Here is a 21902-nt window from a genome sequence, read left to right on the forward strand (position 1 = left end):
ATCATTGATTCCCTCGTACCGCTGCCGTGGTGAGAGTGATGAAGAAGTCGAGGAAATCTCTTCCACTGTCACCGAGACGAACTTTCTCAGACACAAGCGAGTGGGAAAAAAGTCAAGTGATTGTGTTAGAATTTTCTCTGCAGGCCATAAAAACAAATGGAAATGGGTGGTAAAATCGAGAAAAGCTAGGAAACGAAGAAGGAAGTTCGTCGCCCCATTCTTTGCACATGGTGTACGTGATGCGCTCTGAGGATCAGCTGAAGGCGATACACAATTTTCTGTTATAGCAAGGAGCATCCGAAAAAGTGTCTCACGATGCCATTTGCTCCTTCACAAGTACAATAAAGTACAACAGTTTTCGATTTCTGCTGATCGGCATCGTCCAGCTCACACTATCCTCTGTCATTTCACCAATTCTGACCCGAGGTTAAATCATCACAGGTAGAATTTTATGTTAAATAATGAGAATACATTCTTTAAACTGATTTTTTCAGTCACTTATGAAGTTTCTTTGTGACTGTGTAACTGGAATTTAGTCCTAGACCTTAGACGATAAAGCAAAGAATCAGTCATGCTTTTAGCTAATTATGTACGTAGTCATGAATGTATGTACATATCCAGTTCATTAAAACCAACTGCTTTAAATTGTATTAACTCGTACAGGCGTTCGAGACATTTTCAATGGTATATTTTAGTCTGAACAAGTAAGCATTCTTCTAATAAACATTTCATTTGTTAATACTTGTAACTCAATTGTAAACAGTTTCTCAGGTACCCTACCCAATTTAATTATTTGCTATCCACTTATCTATGTACGTATCGTCAGTGTATGTATATATCTGCGCCAATGAATTGTCTAATAGATCAAATGCAATGGGAGATAGGTCAGGGCGGAGTGTGGGGAGGGAGTGGCGGTTCATGGAGTCATCATTGTCGCCACAGTGTATTCGAGCGCGACTGATGATCGCCGATGCAAGTGCAAGTGCAAAGTGAGCCACCGAAGAAATCTTGTGGTACTTTTGTTGGCGCTGCTAAGGAGATATATGGTAATGGAGTCGCGCAGTCGAACATGAAATTCAAGCCAAATAACATATTTCCAGCATTAAGTATGCACACAATAAATAAACAATCGCACCACAGAAGAATCCTTTAATGATCACATGTGTGATGCTATTCGCGATCACGGCGAATTTCCTGTCTTTCTCTCCCCCATCATGTGAGCATCTTGCCGGTTGTATGGTGCCTCTGTGTGTTGCAGTGAATCGCCCCCGAGCAAGAGAGGCAATAAATGGAAAATACGCGATCGAGAGCAACAGAGACATAAAGAAGGAAAATATTAATTCAACAGTACATGGCATCGACCATCTGATATAATCGCGAGGAAACATTGAAACTCCCTGAGCGTGCATTTGAAGCTTTTACCCACCCACATGAGGCGCCATAATTGCACACCCGAGATAAACAAATATACTCATTCAAATGCACTTTAACCTCTCAATTCCCCGCAAAATTGGAGATGTATCAGTTATTTGGCATACAAGGAGGAGAAGATCATTCATCCATTGTTGCAACACTGGAGCAATATTGAATGAATATTTCATTTTCGGATCTGGCGGAAAAATAAAGGAATCATCGATCATCGATAATCGCACTTTATATCACTTTGAAGGAATTCCCGTCTGTGGTCGCCGAAGTCGGTAGACAACGAAGAGAGATGTCATCTCAATTCGAGGAACTTGGCGGATTTCATTGGGGATTCCTTCCCTCAAAAGAATGCACCTTCTTCACTGTGAAAATTCAGCGAAATGTTTGACATCTGATATTTCATCGAAATGATCGCAACGCGTTTCTCCTTTGCCGTGCGTATTTGTTTTGTTCTGCAAATGTCATAAGTTTATAGAAATAAATATTTCGGATACACATGATTGTGCGTCCAACACAAAGAGGATCCATAAATTAGATGGGAATTGTGCGCAGAATATCTCTTCACTCATCGGGTTGTGGATCGCATTTGTGGACAATTGGAAGACAAAAATACTTTGCATTTTTCAATTTTCAGAAACTCAAGGGTTGTAACTCAAAACCATTTTGACGGGATGTCATCTTTGTTTTGCGGCAATCGTATATTATGTCTCTCACTTTTGTCGCTTTTTTCTCCGCTCTCCGTGGACATTTTTTATGCCTTAGATTGCCAAAGATCGTGATCATCAGTTCCTTGCGTCCGATGGTGTAACTCTTATGAGCTGAAAATCGGCCGTTTGCGTGGAAATTTCACACCGCCTCGCGATCGCATTGATTCACAGACACACTCGAGATAAGTGGTAAGTAACACGTGTACATGGCCTTTGTGCGACGATTAGAAGCCGCCAACAATGATGATGATCCAGTAGCGATCTCCTTTTGAGATTTTATTCAAGAAGTTGCTCGCGATCTCGTGCATTGGAAGCCTTTTGTTCAAGCAATTGATTCAATATATTTGCTATACAATGTTCTCCTTCTTCACTACACAAACATATTTTCAAGCATATTTCTGTCTCTTAACATAATACAATAATTCAGAGATCATCCTGTAAAATAAACTTTTCGAGTATTTCATTTTATTCACGCCTTTCAAATTCACTATCAATAAAATCACATTTAACGCCTTTAAATCCATTAGTCATTGCTAAGTCCCAGAAAGAATTGTAACATTGCCTGTTGGAGTCGTTTGTTCGTTAAAAATTTACCTCCCTTAGGCCTAAAAATTAATCAACAGGGAATGAAAATCACCTGTTGGTCATCGCTTCATTTTTAAATTGTTTGGTTTTTTCCCTATCTGCAATAAATTACTCAATTTACACCTTGCTCCCTTTTCCGAGCCAAAATCCTCATAATATTTCAATTTATATAGTTCAGTGTGCTGGAATATAACAACAGTGTCATGCTGTAAAAAGCAAACTTTCAAAATAATTATGGGGTGTTTTGTATAATAATTGAGATTATGCAGTAACCTTCCGATTGGACTAACTCTTGTGTGTGAATACACCTAAAGTATGTCTGAAAGAAGGACAGAAGACGACATCAATTATTGATGAGGAAGCGAATGATTTAAATGGCTCGTGCTCCAATATGTGATTGGATTGCTGAGGAGTACATATATGGGTGATTACAGGCAGTATAGGGCAGAGTAGAGTTGGTTTGGATGTGAAATCAACTTCACATCTGACTTAAGAGATCCCAAATCAAAGTTGCAGTATAAGAATGTCCCGCGCTCCCCTACTTTGGCATATGATGTGATAGTGTTTCATTGTGTTACGCTGCCTTCTTGCAGGAAGTATTGTTAGGGTCTTTGGTGACCTATTGTTATCTCACTTGAATTGGAGTAGGTTAGTGAAGACATCATATTGATTTTCTCTATTTAGTTTCGTGCCATCAGTAAATATAGTGAATCAATCGCCAAAGGGCATGAGAAGAGATTTGAAAAATAGAAACAATTTCCAATCCCCTTAATTTATTTACGCTATACATCGCTAAGTTATTGTGCATCGGATTCATTCAATACTGGATATTTTAGCACACAGAAGTCTGTGGGAAGACACAGTGCAGAATGGGATGCGAGATAAAAATTGGAATACAAAGGGTGCAGAAAGAAAAATATATTTATATAAATAAATATTGGCGGGGGAAAAAATCCCAACGCTGTAGCATACATATTTTGGTATGGCGAGAGAAATATTTCGGCAATCGGCAAAGTCAAGAGATTGTCGTCCATAAGTGACACTTTGATTTGTAGCTCTATACTCTCAAAATTTATACATTTTTCTCGCTCAAAGGTCTTATTTTTCTCCTTTTTCCACAGTCCTTTGTGCATGTGGTGTCCCATGAGAGAATTACCAGACGCACTCAACTTTGGAGACGCAGAGTCTGCAGTGTCTCCAGATATTGCAAACATTTTCCCTCCCCTCGATCGAGACCACAGAGAGATTTCACTGAGCTGATATCAATTCTGCGGTATTGTCTTTGTGTTCAATCCACACAGAGAGACTCCAGCATTGGAGTTTCTGTCATATATTCTGGAGCGAAATGACTTTGACGAGGACAACTGAGTGTCGAATGCGGTGCTTTTTACTGCCCCTTCTCCAAATGATTGACAAGATTGTATCATAAAGAGTCATAGAATCAGGCGAACATTTATTCAGCGCGAAATTTCGCTTTGAATTCCCTCACTTGCTCTCGCAAATCGTCAACATCAGAGACTTAACGTATTGGAAAATTTTAATCAACCCACCTTGAAATATAACGCTCAGTGGGGTTAATTACTACATGTCGGAAAAATTATCCTTAGGGTGGGCAAGAGGCGCTGGAAATTTGATATTATGGCGTTCATGAGCTTTGCTTTTCACGGATTATATCGAATGGGATACCTTTTGAGTTCAGCAATGAGTAAAATAATCATGCAATGGTTCAATAGCTAAGTGGATTATTTTTCACGTCACAAATGTTTGAAACGTATTTATGTAATTTATCACCCTCGTCCCCAATTCTTGTGAGCCACATCATAAAACCTCTATGTGTGATCAATAGAAGAAAAAACATCATCGGTGAATGCATAAGTAATTTTTGCATTGTTCTTAAGCGGAGGCAAGAGGCAAGGTTGGAAACACTGACGGTGGTCTGCGCACTTCATGCGCAAGCATCAAGAGAAAATATTGAATCAACCATTCATATATTCCAACTGTCTCTGATGTGATTATCTTCGCCAGAAATCATCGGAGACTGTCGAGAACAAAACGTGCAACTATGAATGTCCAGTCAAGACGCACATTATATATGCCGAAGATGCAACTGTGGGCAGAAGCGCGAAATCTGCCACTTGCTGCCGCCTCGTCTCTCCTCCTCAAGGCCTTCTTCCACAGCATTGTTCAATTTTTCCACGATAATCGATCAAATATGCAAACTTAGAAGATTATGTGCGACCAAAGCAAGAGCCACTGCATCCACAATTCTTTCCGTCAGACTACAATTCTCACCACAATCCCAATCGTTATCCCTTTTGCCGCAGAAATCTTGAGAAGATTACATATTTATTAGCATAACCTTTCTGTATTTTATATTTCAACACTAAAGCTTTCACCATCTTACACTATCAGTCTGAGAAAATCATTTTGCATCGTTTTGTCTCCTCAATACTGATTTTTAGTTATTGAAAACGATTCGATGGGACATAATTTGAAAAAGAAATATGGGAACGCTAGTGAGATTCACCTGCTGCTCCAACCAAAGATATGATACATTAAAAAAGTGAATATAGAGACACAAAAAAGAAAGTTTATGCTGGTCTTTCATAAAATTTATGAGAAAAGAAGGAGAGCGCAGAAGATGAAACCATTTATCCTGATAAAAGAAACAATATAAAAAGGTATTTGACTTGGTTTAAGGTAAAAAAGAAGTTCCCTCTAACATCCAGCAGGACATTAACTATTTCCTTTCTCCTTTCGGTAATGTCATTACAAAATTAAGGTCTCTTCTCTCCCCTTTCTTCAACACACACACGCACTCTTTTACGTTTTGAAAAGAAACTCCACAAAATTAAATATTTATTTAGTGATATCACACAATTTCATGCGACTGGAAGGAGTATCAAAATTCTTCCTTTCTGCCTTCATGGGGCAGGCAAGTTATATTGTTTTAGTGTCTCCGAAAGACAAAAGCCATAAATTTACGTGATTGTCAATCGAATACCTTTTCCTATGCCATGACTCTTCCTTCAATCATATCGTGGCCTAGCCATAAAAAATCTCGGCAAAGGAATAAAAAGTCGCAGGTATTCTTTCTTTCGTCCCTTCATAGATAATTGCGCCATAGAAAAATAAATTATTTTTTATCTCTCTTGGCGACCGAATTTTTTGGTCAAGGAATTTATTCAGTTTTTCTGTGTCATTTTTCTCACCTTTTAAATATCGATATAAGTTAAGGTTTTCTTCGTAATCATCAGTACACAATTTCAATTTGTAATTGAAATACTTTATGAAGCCAAAAGAATGTTTAGTAGGAAATAATAAATCAATCATGGATGCAATTGCGTGTAAAATATTTTCCCTTGCTGGAATTTATTATATTGAATTCAGCCCACAGAAAAGTCAAGAGGGGAGGAATTTGCATGTCAGTGAAAGTGCACCTTTATATTTTTGCTGTCCAATTTGTGTCTCGTCACAGCAAATTCTCTCTGACGATGATGAAACATATGAAATCACTTTGTGTCACTCACTGACGCATTTTTTTTACTCTTTCACCACCAGACGAAAGGAGTGACTACATATGCTTCAAAATATTTTGCACGCGAAGGGGTGTAAGTACGCAATGCGAGAAGATTTTACGCATAGTTGGTTCCCACAAGTATCTCATATATCCCCTCGTCCAAACACATCCACTATGCCACGCATTTATACATGAGGGTGTCACGAGACATGGAATGTCCATATTTCCCTCAATATGCTATTTTCTCGGTGACAAGACAATGATTTGACACCCTCTAGGAAGGGACAAGATATGTGTATAGGAAACAGGGAGGAATCAAGGAATGCATTAAAGAAACTCAACTACTGAAGCCGCTTCCAACGTTCGCCAAAATCTGTAGTTCTTCTAATAGCGAGTATTAATGTACAATATGTGTCAATGTTCTATGACTGACTGTGTAACTTCTCCCAAAGGGAAAATCTCACCAAGAAAATAGGAAAAGCCTGGGCTTTATCACATAGAACCAGTGAATGCATTTGTTAATCCTCCCAATACTCGTATAGGATATCTCAAGGCAGTCGACTTGTTCTTCTTCGTCTATATATTTCCACTTCACTTCTTCTATTGATTGCCAATCATTATTATCCCTACGTTGGGTATAGCTTTATTAAATTGACGAGGATTTCAGCACTGGGTGCCAATTAATTTTTTCTTAGAGAAAATCTCGCGATAATAATGTCAAAATCTGGTGAAATTCCTTGAGTGCGGTAGTTGTGAGTATGGGACAAGCTAATTGAGTGCTTTTTTGTGTCTTCTTCCGCTCTATTCAGCCATTTTGCGCTGCTCAATTAATTTTCATCCTCTTGAATGCATATGTAATTTTTGCGTACACCAGCATGTCGCAGTTCCCACACATTTTTGGCCCACAATAACGAGAGACCTTCCTGGCTTTGTCATTTTATATGCGAAACAGCGTATTCCGGTCAAGTAATACATGATCCACAAAAGAATGGATATTTTTAACAGTTACCCACACCTTTTCTTGGGACCTCTTCATAAATTCAGTTTTCCCCAAGCTCTACTCAAAGAGCGTGTAATTAAAATATTTTTTCTAATGATTTTCAATCACTAGAAAATACACATCAGACAATTTCACATATGCAATAGATTATAGATTGTCATTGCATATGTTCGGTGTGAAAAATTATATGACAAAATTTTGATATTTTAGTCACAACAGAGACTGGTGCTTTGAACGTTCTCATGCCAATAAAAAAATTATACACAATACTTAGATATATATATACTCACGGTCAAAAATCGCGAAACTTAATTCAAGCTTTTGGTATTCATATACGCATCATCTAATTCTATTGGCATCTATTTTGCATAAATATTGTATTTATTGACCAGTATTTCATTTCTCATTTAGAGGTTTACAACTGTGACAAAAATATACATCTTTGATATATTCCTGCATTAATTTATAAGATTATTATACAGCAGATTATATTTTTCAATTTTTTGCCGCGCTTCCTATATTTTCAGAGTGATTTATTTCTCTAAATTTCTCTACAATATTCTCTATGAGAACAGAATTTTATCAGGTAAGTTCGGCTGATTGAGAAGCCCAGTAGGAATTTTACGACCTCTTTCTTCTGCACAATTCCTCTCACATTCTCTTTTCTCCCATCGGTTAGTCGGTCATCATTGATGTGAATATTTAGCAGAAACTTGAACTTTTAGCGCAGCGTGGGATCGCATCCATAGATGATTTGTGTGCCATTCTCCATTAATATGATTTTTGTGAATTCGAAAAAGAAGAGAAACTCTATCGGACACAAAACCATTTTTTCCAATCAGTGAGCTATTAGTCTCGCCGTAACCGCCATATGTGTGCATATTTATTTCTTGTATATGTTGAAACTACACAGGAAATACAACAATAGCGGAAATTTTGAGCCTCCGTAAACTGGCAAGTTTATTAGCATAAAACATAGAAATTAATGCAATTATCTTGTTGAAGGATAAAACATTGTTGATGGTTGGAGATGTTTCAGCACTTTGGAATATCGACACTTTTTAGAATAACAATTTTATGAGATGCTAAAGAAAAAGGGGACAGACTTATTCGATCTGCTAAGTTATCTCTGCTTAAAGTATTACCTTTAAGTGCAATGGATACATAATCTGTATTTAGATAATATACAGAATTCAGTTTTATCCCCATTTTCATGGGATGGGGACATCATTCACCCCATCTAAAAAGCTGTTAAATTCCATCATCCCCCGAGTCAAAAGACTGCCATAGAGCCAATCTTAATTAACTGAGAAGGCAAAGAAGGATGCCGAGACGTGAAAAAAATAGCAAAAGATGAAAAGCACAAGACGAAATTTAAAATCTAACTGTGGGGGAATCTCAGACTTCTTAATTACACCCTTAATATACTCCCCGGCAGATACTACAGGCACATTAAATAAATCATACGCTAAATTAACCTTTTATCTTCCTTATACCATTGGTGGAAATTTTTAATTAAAACACCCACCCTATCTGACCAGTCTATTCACCAACTTGACCATCTCTCAAATAAATCATCAAATCTATTTGTTTCAATAAAACTTTTGATCCCTTCAATGTGGCAAATGGCTCAAGTCAGCTCCATCAAAAGTAGCCTGCCGGCTATTTTCCACCCCTCATAGCAATCGAGATATGAAGAGGCTTGAGAAATCTATGTGAGGAAAAAACCACAGCACTGATGCAGGAGAAATGAAGGAGATTGCGAATTTATGTTTTATGTGAGAAATATTGACGTTGTGTATTTTATTTATGTTTTATCATTTTGCGCATTACACCCACATATGCTTGAGGGGTTGAAGGGCGTACGGAGGAGTGTGAGATGCAAGCAGACGGAATTTTATTGAAAATGATATTTGAGAAAATTTATTGACCGACCGCATCAGACAGGAAAATTGAGATAAATGCGAAGATGATTTCCAAGTGGCTGCGGAAGAAATTGATTTACTACTGGTATAATATTACCGCGAGAAAGACTTGCCAATAAATTCAAGACATGTCTCTCGATAGTAGAGTCTCTCATATCGTTGGGGTGGCAATTGAAATAATAATTTTAAATTATTCATTACAAGCTCTAGGATGAATTGCTCTTACGTCGATGACGGATAGCATTTCTACGGACCTCAAATATATTCTTCCTGAAATACTGACCTAAGATTATGATATTTTACGTATATTCCAGGATAGTTTCTAGCTCTGCATTTCAACTATAGAATACAGTTTAATTTCGTTAATATTGGATTGGAAAGGAATAAGAAGCTGTATAGTATCTGACGGAAGAAGTTTAAACCAGAGTGGAAATATAGCGAAGACTGTATACAAAATTCCCTTTGCTCACTCATTCCCTGTCGCACACACGCCCGCCAAATACCAATTGACTCTGTGGTAAGTATCCCTGGCGATTTCGCCACCAGACGAGATAGAGCGGTGAGTGAAAAATTCATATGTACGTGTTGTAGCTGATCATGGATATGGGAGAATATTGATGTGGTTTTTATTGGCATAATCATCTCGCATAAAGTGATTTTGAGTAAGAGATCAGCGTTCTTTCGCCTACATAAAAGGGATGATTTTCGGCCACCACAAACGTGCTTTCTAGCCACGTTTCACCAATTGAAGCCACTATAAAGTCGTTGAGTTGATTTTATTCCTTCACCTCGCGCAATTTTATGCTGCAGAAATTACATGAATGCCACATAAATTTGGCGTGTGGGAGGAAATTCACCTGCCTCCTTTTGTGCACCACGCCAAGTGAGCACCAGTGGGCTTTTTGTGCGATACATTTAGGGCGGTATTGTGCCGAGAAATTAGTATGTGAACGCAATTTCGGCCACTGAATCCATTTCTTTGAGCTGCACGATTCTTTTGCGCCTTGATGACCATCGTGCTCTGCAATTAATTCATTTAATATTCCACATGTTTCTCCCACAACGACGCAGTGAAAAGATTGTAATTTAATTCAATATATAGGTATTATATGGGGTACCTTCTCGATATGTGGTGTGAAAAGAGGCTCACTCGAGTGTTTGTTAGGCTGTTTTAGTAATTATTTAGGCGGCAATTCACCTTCTTCCATGGCTCTCAATGGAACAACACCGACGAAGGTGGAGTCTCTTGTGCACACAGTGAGCACCAAGAGAGCCATAAACGGAAAATTAATGCGTTATAAATGTGTCAAAATGTATACAACAAGTAAAGAAACACTGACAAATGGTGTAAATAAAATTTTAAATACTAACTCTTTTAATTTATGCTCGTGTAGATGTTTTTGTGGAGAGTTGTTAATAATTCTGTAACGATTGCGTTACACATTTGCCCAATTTTTCTTCCTCTTCCCTCCCCCTCTCTTCTAAACATCCCAATATCGCTTAAGCCACTTAGTATTTTGCTCTGTGCAGTAATATAGAATTATGCAAAAAATGTTACCAAGATTGCTACTTTAATATGTAGGAAAAAAGCTCTTTCCACATGTTTAGTTAAAGCTGAGATTTGTTGCCAAATGTTCAAAATACTTTTGTATACGAGCTGAAATATGCAATTACCCACAATACATGTTATGTTATCCACGTTTTATGAAAAGAATTCACTCGAAAAACACACGACCTTGTCTAATTTAATTACAATCTAGTGAATTACACTTTTTGCAGTGATGAATTTCCTGCAAAGATTCAAATTAAGAAATGTAAAATAATTTTATTAGACCAAATTTACAAGTTTTATGGCATTTCAACATCATACTATGCGCGTTCAGTTACTATAAAGTATACTTAACTTACTCCGAATTCCATCCTCTTCAATGCCAAAAAGTGTTTGATTGATAATTAATCTTGAGCGACAGCATAGCGCAACGCAACAAGATTAAGCCATTAAAAGTAACAAATGCTCGCGCAAGAATATCATATTTTCCAGGCGCTAAACTTCCTTCATTATATAAAACCTCTTTCCCTTTCCGAGGGGATAATGTCTTAAAGAATTCAATTATATATGTATCTCTTTAGAGATGCAAAGACCGGTAATATTTAAAAAGAGTCAGCAATTATTCTTCTTTTTATTAAGCCCTAATAAATTATCGCACGTCTCCAAGTGTTGAGAATCATCTTCAAATTCATGGATATCGCGCTAAGGTACACAACAGTCTCGTGTACAATGGCTGAAGGCGACAGTCCGTGAAATTTTTCACATTCTCCCATTTGAAATTGCTCTCTTTCTCTATCGCGTTTGGGGTGAGGAAATTTTGTAGTAAACACTATATTTTAGGAAAGTGTATTTTAATTTAACCATAAATAACTTAAACACAATATAAAACATTAACAGAAGAAACACACACGCCTCGATACCATGCCTTTCAAACTAGACATTTTTCTATTAGAAATATAGGCGTTAGATCACAAATTCAATTTCACAGAACTTTTTTACTCTCTTTCAAACATGGTTTTTCTCATCCTAACCGTAATAAACTCAGAAGAAAGGCAACGTTTCGGAAATTAGACACTTGACAGCAAAGAAATTCGCATAAATTACTGTTTTCTACCCATAATGGAAAATGAGGTGATATGAGAAGATTGGTGAGAGGAAATATATAACTCGTTCAATGTTTAAATCGTGGCAAAAAAACTCAGATACGTAAAATAAATAAAATTAATTCAGAGAAGAAAAAACGCATATAAAAAAGCAAAGAGGTAATTATGCTAATAAAATGGCTTTAATAAATAAAATTTGGATATATTCGCTACATTTGAGAGCGAAGCAGAGTTATAATAAAAATGTCCTTTGTTCAAGAGAAGCTTGGAGAAAAATTATGGCCAATTTATGTATTTCAATTTAAACAGCAATTATTATCAAGCACAGAAAGAGAAATAATCCTATTATTGTTCTTGTAATCATGTGAATTATCAAATGCCCAATTCAATTAAGCACAGTCAGAGGGCAACCGTGCGAGAACTAATTTGTTGTTGGATTTTTATCTAGTAAGTGACTCGTTGCTCCCCACAGTAAGTATATCAAATAAATTCCTACCAAACAATGAATAATAACTCAAATTTCCAATTTTACTGGGGTTTCCCATGATCGAATGCTAAAGTAAATCATTTCTCCTTCATTTTATCTTATTAATAATCTTCATAGTTATAAACACTCGTGGTAGGAGTATGAGTAAATGTCCGACAAAACGATACATAGTCACGAAATATAGTATTTTGTATGAGAGTGAGAAATTCATTTAATCATTTCACGCTGTTACGCCCATAAATAATCACGCGAATTTTCTCCACTGACTTTTCCTCGTGCCGCAGAAGCACTTTGGAGGAATACACATGATAGTGTTTATGGAATTAATTGCCAAAGTGGTGTGGAATAAATAGTTCCTTTATGACTCAATCCTCATCTTCATGCCATCAACTGATAGGGAGGAGTAAGATAGAATTACTCAAATACTCCCATTTTGTACGAATTACAGAATAATTGATCACTGTCACAAATCAACGTTTAATTTATATCTAGAGTGATTTTCTTAGTCAAGAAATGTTCTTTCCATTACGGTTAGTGGTTATACAACATTTATTTGAGAGAAGAAAAATATCCCTAGTTATTAAAAAAATTTAATTCCACACTTTTAACGTCTGAATCACTGAATCGAGTAAGTGTTTTCTACAAGACAGGTAGCTGGAAGGTGTGAAATTGATTATATACGCCCTCAAATTTTCCACGCTCTTTCTAAAACCATCAATATGATCACATCAGATGCCCATAGCAAATCATCGTGGGGGCATAAGAATTCGAAACACAATTTCATAGGATGACCAGCAATATTTCCACCTAAATATTCATTTTTAATTGATTACAGCCAAATCATTATGGAAATATTAATATTTTTGAATTCTTCGATGACGAGGCCAAGATCTTTGAAAACTAGTTTCCGCTACGCCCATGTCGTAAGATCATTTATCTAATAGAACAATTCAGGTCAGTGAGGATTGTCAATAAGAGAACTTTGTAATAAATTTCTTTTATATTTTTCGCATATATTTTTAGCGTACTATCGCATTGATTAGGACTTATATTAAAAAGATGGAAAACATCTCCATTTAATCCAATTTTAACGCATTGTCATTGTAAATAAATTATAGTGTAAAATAGTGAACATAAATTGGTATTCTAGTAAGATAGAAACTTTCTCTCACATTGCTGAAGAAAATGGCCAGGTAGTGAATTATGGTGGGTGGCACGGTGAGATAGTTTTGGACATTGCGAAAAGTTTTCTGCATTTAAGGACATGGAGTTTTACAGAGAGTTGGAAAACTAGCGACCGGAAAATTAAGACGCAAACTGGAAGTTTCTGTCCTTTTGCGAGACTCTTGTTCATTTCGTGAATCACAGATTCGATATTTTATGTAATTAGCCAAAGTTTCCTCCTCACATTTCTCTCCGTGGACCGTCACTAAGACGTGTAATAGTGAGGAGGAATAAAAATAAATTTGCACTTACCCTCAATCTCATTTCTAACCCTGGTCCACAGGCACTATTTCGAGGAGTATAATGTGGAGATATTTCTTTATTATTAGTCCCTTGATTGCAATTTTCCATCTTGTGCCACTCACACTTGTTCTGTCTTTCACCATGAGAAAATGACTTCACTCCGTCCTTCAGCCCCGAGATGTGCACTGCATAGCACAGCAATATATTGGGGAGATACACTTAATTGCACATCGCTCATACAGCAATGCTCAAATACATGAGAGTTTGGGATTATCTCATGAAAAGGTTGGTTCATTGTATGTGCAACCACCTCTTAGGAAAGTCAGCTGGGAAGCTCTAGCCCGGAAATTTTTATTAAGAGCCGCTTTCTAATATGTTATGGCAAATAAATTTTCATAGTCACTACGCATGTGACATAAATTGAAAATATTCTTTAAAGGATGTTGGACTCCAAACTATGTCCCAGAACCTTTCAGGCGACTCAAGTGCATGAACATATTTGTGCGCTTGGAGCATCGCATTCACGGTGAATTTCCTCACAAATTGCAATTATACCGGAGAACACTCTACTTTCACGAGGGGGATAATGGTTAAGGGTCCAACAGTTGGAAAATCCAAGGGAATCTCCCCTGCGTTCAGCCAGACCAATTGCACATACTATTACGGATGAAAAATTAGCCACAATTTGGCATGAAAATAAATTACGCCAAAATAAATCATGCCAAATACATTTACACTAATTATTTTAATTTACTCATTCACTCATTGGTGCAAATCATCCAAGCATGCTTACATAATACATGTACAACGCATTACATAAATATGTATATGCGGGGAGGCTTGAATTGAACACTTTGGGGAATACATTATTTTAATATTTTCGCTTAAATCATTCAAATTGAGGGATTCACTTTGTCCATTGCCATTCACATAAATATGTAACAATATTGCAATTTCGACCGACAACAAATATGCGGAAATATTCATTTGAAACCCCAAACCATTTTGGGGTGAAACATGGTGGAAGTGAAATGTGGACAGCAGCATTATTTTATAACCCAAATTAATACAATATTCGTACATATTACTTCACTAACAATTTTGCTCATCCTCCGATTTTGAATATGCATAGATAATAAATTCAGTTCTAAATCCGATGTTCAACAAATATCAATAAATTTTCAGCAGTTAGTACATGCACATAAGTAAGATTCCAGCAATGAAAATTTATCAAAACGTTCAAATTCAATACAGTATTGAAATAACTTATAATTCTTACGGTGTTTTCTCATTCATCTTTCATTTAATATTTAAAAAAAAAACAGATATGATAATCGTGTGTAGATTCTTGTTTTCTATTATTGAAATCCGCTAAAGTCGCATGGGAAATTTATTAAAATATTATTTATAATGGTGTTTATCCCACTATATTTTTCATCTTGCTTCTAGTTTCCGATGAATAAAACGCAATTATGTAAAAAAAAATCCCCCATTGAGCTTGTGAGACATCATAAAGCATCATCGCGAAGCGATCAAGCTTTACGATCAGGTCATTGTGACCCACATCATTTTTCATGATTAATATTCTCCGCATAGAAATATTCCATAGAATATATTTAATTAGCATTAGAATGCCATAAAAATTGTTTATGTGCCTCTTCTGAAGATGATCTGCAATCACGAACAGTCTTGTGCTGTTGAGGGACTTCAGAGGAAATTTCGCTCTGCGAAATTGACACCGTGAGAATGGAGATATCCACTTACTATCCGTTTTCAATTTTCCACTTCCTCCATTGACGATTGCAGTACAACATTAATACGGATCGGAAGTAGGTGATGACCTCTTTGGAAATTAACCACCGCAGGATATAATGAGATGTGAACATATGGATCACCGTGGGTAAGTAAATCGATCTCGTGGGATCTAAGCTGTTAAGCAGAACAGTTAAAGAATTACGTAACTCTTCTTGTTTGATCACCAACACGGAGCAAAGGCACATCACCACATCAATGAAATATTCATCAGTGATGGCAGTTTGTTAGTTTATTCTTCACAACTATTTTTTGTCCCCACAAAAGAATCACTCGACTTTATTCAAATTATTATTTGATTTATTGCTCTGGTTGTTATTTAAACCACATTACATATTCTGCTATAAAATTATTCCGCTTCTAGAACGTTTCTCTTCATCAAAATGCTCTGTATGTGACATTTCTGGTTTTACTCGCAAAGCTGCAAATTTAAAGACATTTCAACCAGACCGCTTAAATAAAGTTCAAACAGTGTCTAATGAAATAGTACAATGTTATAGAATAAAACACAAGAGAATATAATGCAATCAGTCAAATTCTTGATTTATGCAGGAAATTTGCGACACTATTGCAAAAAGCTGTTCAGTTAATTTTGCATTTAGTAAATTGAAATGACACAAATTGTTATTTAAGCGAATTGATTCATCGTATTACTTTGTTCAGAAGAAAAGTGTCACGTGTTTTGCATAATTCATTTATATGCACATGCTGAATCACTTTATGTTTCTCCAACTACACAACATTGCAATTTATTTTCGTGTAACAGTGTGATTCTTTTTGTCCATATTCACATATTATTTTATCATATAACAATAAAAATGATTTCCAGGCCAAGAGATGCCAATGCAGTTGGACGGTATGCGAAATAATGAAATAGGTTCGCCATACAATGGACCTAAAGTGTTTATTTATAAAATGGAATTGAGAGAAACCGGAGCACAACACGTCATCAAATCATATCCGGTGTCTGATGCTTTTATTGATTTGCATAACAAGAGCACTGAAAATAATAATATAAATTCTCGTGGAAAATTAAAAATGAATAATAAGAGCGATTGCCTTTTGATAAAATTAATAACAGGCTAACACACAGCAAATGTGGGAGAGGCGCTAGAGTTTTATGCTAATTGTCCGGAAGTGGGGTCTCCTGGGTGTGGAGGAAACACAAGCATTCTGTATTGCCCTCCTCCGAGAGACTCCACCACCGTAGAATCCTGCCAAATCGACATGAAAATGAGCACTTTAACTAAATCGATATGAGGAATTCATGAAACCTCTTGTCTGTCGTTCAACTTCAGCACAGGTGATTGTATGCTTAAGTCTTTCAGGTGGATTCCCGGTGTTCTCCCTTTCGGAAGATGCACAAAACAGAGAGTCACTCAATTCCCATGAGCCAGACACCCACAATGCACAAGGCGGAAAAGAGGCGCGAGACCCTCTCGATGCAGTGGCAGGTGTGTCAATTTCGTATTTATTTATTCAATCGGCCTTTCGGTGTCACAACACAGAAAGAAATTACGCCAATATGTGGGTCTTCCAGTGAACCACGGCAGCGTGAAGTGGCTCGTAAGTCAGGCAAATATGACAAATTTAATCGACGGCCATCGACCGAAAATTAGCATACAAAATTACGATGGGACAGGAAGAAAGAGGAAAAGCTATACCGAATAAAAGCATCTATACAGACAGCGATAAATTATGAAAAATAGCTCCGATATTTGTTAGAGGAAACACTATATTAACAGCTAGCTAAACTTGCAGGGGGTAAGCAATTATTCATGTTTCGGATGGACATGACTTTCCATAAAAATATCCCTAATTTTCACATAAATCATTCAAACTGTATATTTATGACAATTTTCACTCAGAGTGTAGACATTCGTCTCACTCATTAGAGCTCAGTGGCCTAACTTTGTGTGAAATGAATACATTTTAAAATCGCTGAAAACCAGCACGGTTAATACATACAAATATGTGTAAGGACAAAATACAACGCGCAGCAAATATTCTCTTGAAAATCAATTGATCGAAAGTCATGTAAAATTTATGAGATTTTCAATGAACGCACAGCATATTATGTCTCCTCATTGACACATGACTGATTTCAAGAGGGAAATCTTCTATTCATCCCCCGCTTTAATTTATCAATTGCAGCCCTTCAATTTTTCACATGATGAAAGACGCTCCCGTTCCCTATTGTCTCGCATTTGCCCTCCGATCGAACTCACCAGTTATAATATGTATGGATGCCTCAAAATAATCACTGGAAATACATACATTATGTGAGTGGCACAATGTGCCACATACATTCCAATCCATCACGTCAGAGAGCATGTCCAATTCGTTGGGGACTTCTTTGTTACACTTTGGCGGTCATTGAGATCATGATCGGGCGATCAGACCGATCGTCAAGTCATCACGTCTTGTGCGGAGGGGAGATTACCGAGTGTGATAAAAAGCCCACGACGGACACCTCGTCATCACTGGACCAGAGATTTCCACCCCACATCCGATCGCGCAGCCACATTCAGATTTTTGTCCATGTTCAAAGAAATGAGCAGCGAAAAAGTCTCGGAAGCCCGTTACAAGACTTAAAAGCTCGTTTTTGTGGGCGACACGCCGAAATGTTGCGTGGACTCTTAAATTTTCTTTTCTAATAGAAAATTGATTGTTCAACGTGTCTCTATCTCATCGACTTTTTTCGCCTCTCCGCCCGGCTCTTCAGTATACAACCTTGCGGTGTGAATTCAAAAAATCCAGTCAGGAAATAACGCGTCAGTCTCGCTTCTTGTACAATTGTCAATTGTTAATTTAAAATTAATTACATTTAGAATATGTTCTGGAAATTATTAATAGGATATGCGCAGAGTAAAAATTTTCTCTTTCATTTCACACCATCTAATCATTCACGCTTCGTCACGCAGAAAATATTCGATGCGGCATCCTTTTTTCAATACACACACTCAACAAACCTGGGGTGAATTGTATCTCTTCTATACCATTTACCCAGGTCCTCCAAAGATGCGAAGGTATGTCAGGATGTGGAGCAATTTTTCTCCCAAAGTGCAAGTCACTTGTTATTAATTTATGAATTTATTCCAATTCGTTTTCCCAATCATCTTTTCATGCCCATGCTCATACCTTCTCTCACCACAAAAATCACAATGATTTCGCTCAAAAGACTTGAAGGAATTGAGTGATTGAAGATGGTAGTTTTTATTCAATGGACAAAAACACCTCTCTTCAGCCAACACGCGTGTTTCAAATTAAAGAATGGGTAAAATTGCAATTAATTCAAGCAGCACAGAGTGGAATGGTTTTTATGTGTGGAATTTTTATACATTCTCCGCGAAGCTTAGCATGAAAATCATTTCCAAATTAATAGAAGCTGATAAATTTTTGTCGTCCGCCCCGAAAAGAGTGACAAAAAGAGCGATTGAATGAGTTTTTTCACTGTCATGCCGTCTCAAAGCATCAGAAACATCGAACCTGAACGTATCACATTGAATTTTAAATGATGCGACTCACCTTTTTCATACGATTTCACATTACAAAATAAAATAAATTTCTGGAAAGTAATTTCCGATGTGAATTATATGAGGCAATTGTTTTATTCAATTGACAGCGAATAATGGTGAGAAGAAACAAGACATTATTTTGAGGTCATTGAAGCCCATTGACACTTAGCATATTTTGGCAGGTCACAATGTGGATGTACATAGGGCGTCCCACTTCATGTGTAAGTGCGCAATTCATTATGTGGAAGCATAGAATAGAAAATATTATCGCTATTTATTCATATCGTTCCTCCCACCCTGTATCGCTCGTCTAATCGTGTTGTGGTCGAATACATTATATTTAATTTTGCATAATAATTCCTCATGCAATCAAATTTTATTTGCCTGCTACAGAAACATTTTATTATGGAAATGATATTTTGTTGAATGTTTTATACTCATGAAAACAGGCCTCGATCTCATGTACCAGAATAGTTTGACTCATTAAAAAAAATTTAAGTCCATAAAATTTTTATTTTTTTTAACCAAAGTGTAAAAACGTAACACCTCTGAAAATGGCATGTTCAAACTTGGTCTTTGAAAACTTACCACTTCTGCGTTTGCTAGAAAACCAGGTTCTTAACGAAGTAAAAAAAAAAACATTCCAAATATTCTCACATATTCTTTAGAAATACTTTTAATATGCACAGATCTAGTTTTAATTCGGTCTTATTCGTTCGAACATTAAAATCCACTTCTGAATCATTCTTCTCATAAGTATGAGAAAGCCTAATCGCACATTTTAATGATACTACAATGTGCGTTGTAGCCTTATTAATGAATTTAATATAGGAAGCAAAAATCGTAAAACCAACTCTGATATTATTATGTATAATAATTTTATGTTTTCCACCATGAATGATGTCTTTTTGTCACACCACCACAAAATCCGGTTTTACGTGATTGTTTGCAGGAGAAATAATAATAATGCCAAGCCACAGCAAAATGGAAATGTCATTAATCGAAAAGAAAAGAAATTATGCGATATCACTGTTGGTGGTTCATATTTAAAATTCCACTGCACTTCTAGCCATCGACATGTATCTCGAGGTGCCAGGAAAAGACGTCGCGAGATCGAACATCGATGGGAAATTGAAGTCCGTGCAGACTTTTCGCGTCAATACAAATTACCTCCACCTTTAATTACAGACGTCAATTATTCCTCACTGGGCATACAAAGTAGGTAGAATAGACAAGAAACGCTGTGGTAGACATTTCGATGTGATCGACAAGAGATCAGTCTTCGGGTGTATTTCTCATGCAGAATTTCGTATTATATGCCCATTGTCTCAGCGGGAGCAGAGTGTGACTGAGTTTTATGAATTGAATAATTAATTGGCATCATATTAGTCGAACTACCATGCCATGACGGAAACCCGAAGAATAAATGTGACAAATTCCATCTTGTGGAAAATTTATTGCAATCCACTTAACTTTTTAAACCTGATCTCTCTGCGTTTCGAAAAATTATAATAAATTTTTGCATATCACCAAAAGAAGAATGCTTCAGATATGAAAATTATTGTTTTCTATGACATTTCTTTCCATTTTTCCCACTATTCAGTTAGACACGTCATAAGGGGCCATTCATTACGTGAATAATAAACAAAATGGCTAAAAATTGAAATAATAATTCACACGATTCAACCAAAGAGATAACATAGAAAATTCGCACCAAAAAAATTATTGGAAAAATAAACCTATGGCAGTGATGTGTTAAAATAGCACTTCAAAAGTAATCACACTTTGTGTTCGCGCGGGAGAGCATAATAATATAGAGTCAATTGAATGTTATGAGCAGCAAGTTTTGCTGAGTAAGAGGAGAAAATGGCCTGAGGACACGTCGTACAATTATTGGAGTGATTGACAAGTGGAGTTGAGTGAATTATGACAAAATACCAGAGAACGGAGGTCCTTTTGCCTATTGCGAACACCACACACTCTTTTTATCGTGTTAGTGTAATAAAAATGCCAAGCATAAATCACATGCCAATAATTTACTGCCAATTGTTCAATTGCTCGCTCGCACTCGCCGAGAACTCAAGAGATCAATTAATGAAATAAAATATTTTATTGTTGTTACTTTTATATGAAATCAATTTATATATTGTGTGAAAAGCCAGGAAATGTCATAAATTTGTCTATAATCATAAGCATTTTATTGCTCTCTACAGTTATCCTTCAGGACATTCTGCTTGTTGGTGTGTAAAAGGAGAAAAGGAGACGAAAGAGGATATGCCGAATTTTTGTTGCAGTCCAGAAACAAGTAAGGATGACAAAATTTATGAGATTCTCAATTTTTAGGCGCCACGATAAAGTAAAGATAAAACGGAAGGTTTTTACTATATGTGATCAAAATGAATATTTTTCACAACACACTTTTGAAACGTGTAAAATAAAAAAGGGAAAAAGACGCTTTCCGAAGATCGTTATCAATCGGCAAGGTATAAAGGACGAGAAGGATATTATTATACACTCCTTTCACATTAAAAAATAACATTATCCTCTCACATTCTATGCATTTTAATGATGTTCTGGAATATTCACGCCTTTTTCCCTTTGACAGCATAGAAACATTCAGAATACAAATTTCTGCGAATATCAGGAATTTTGAGCATTGAGCCCTTTTAACAATTTAGGCAAGGCTTTCCAGGGTTTCTTGCTGTGTCGGAATCCATTTATAGGTACATAATATTTATTGTTCGAGTTATGAAACTGGTGCACTAGGAAAAACCAAGCAGAGAGCAATAAAGAGTTTCGACTCA

The sequence above is a fragment of the Phlebotomus argentipes genome, unplaced genomic scaffold, assembly GCF_947086385.1.
Source record: "Phlebotomus argentipes unplaced genomic scaffold, Phlebotomus argentipes genome assembly contig_15, whole genome shotgun sequence".
Lineage (NCBI taxonomy): Eukaryota > Metazoa > Arthropoda > Insecta > Diptera > Psychodidae > Phlebotomus > Phlebotomus argentipes.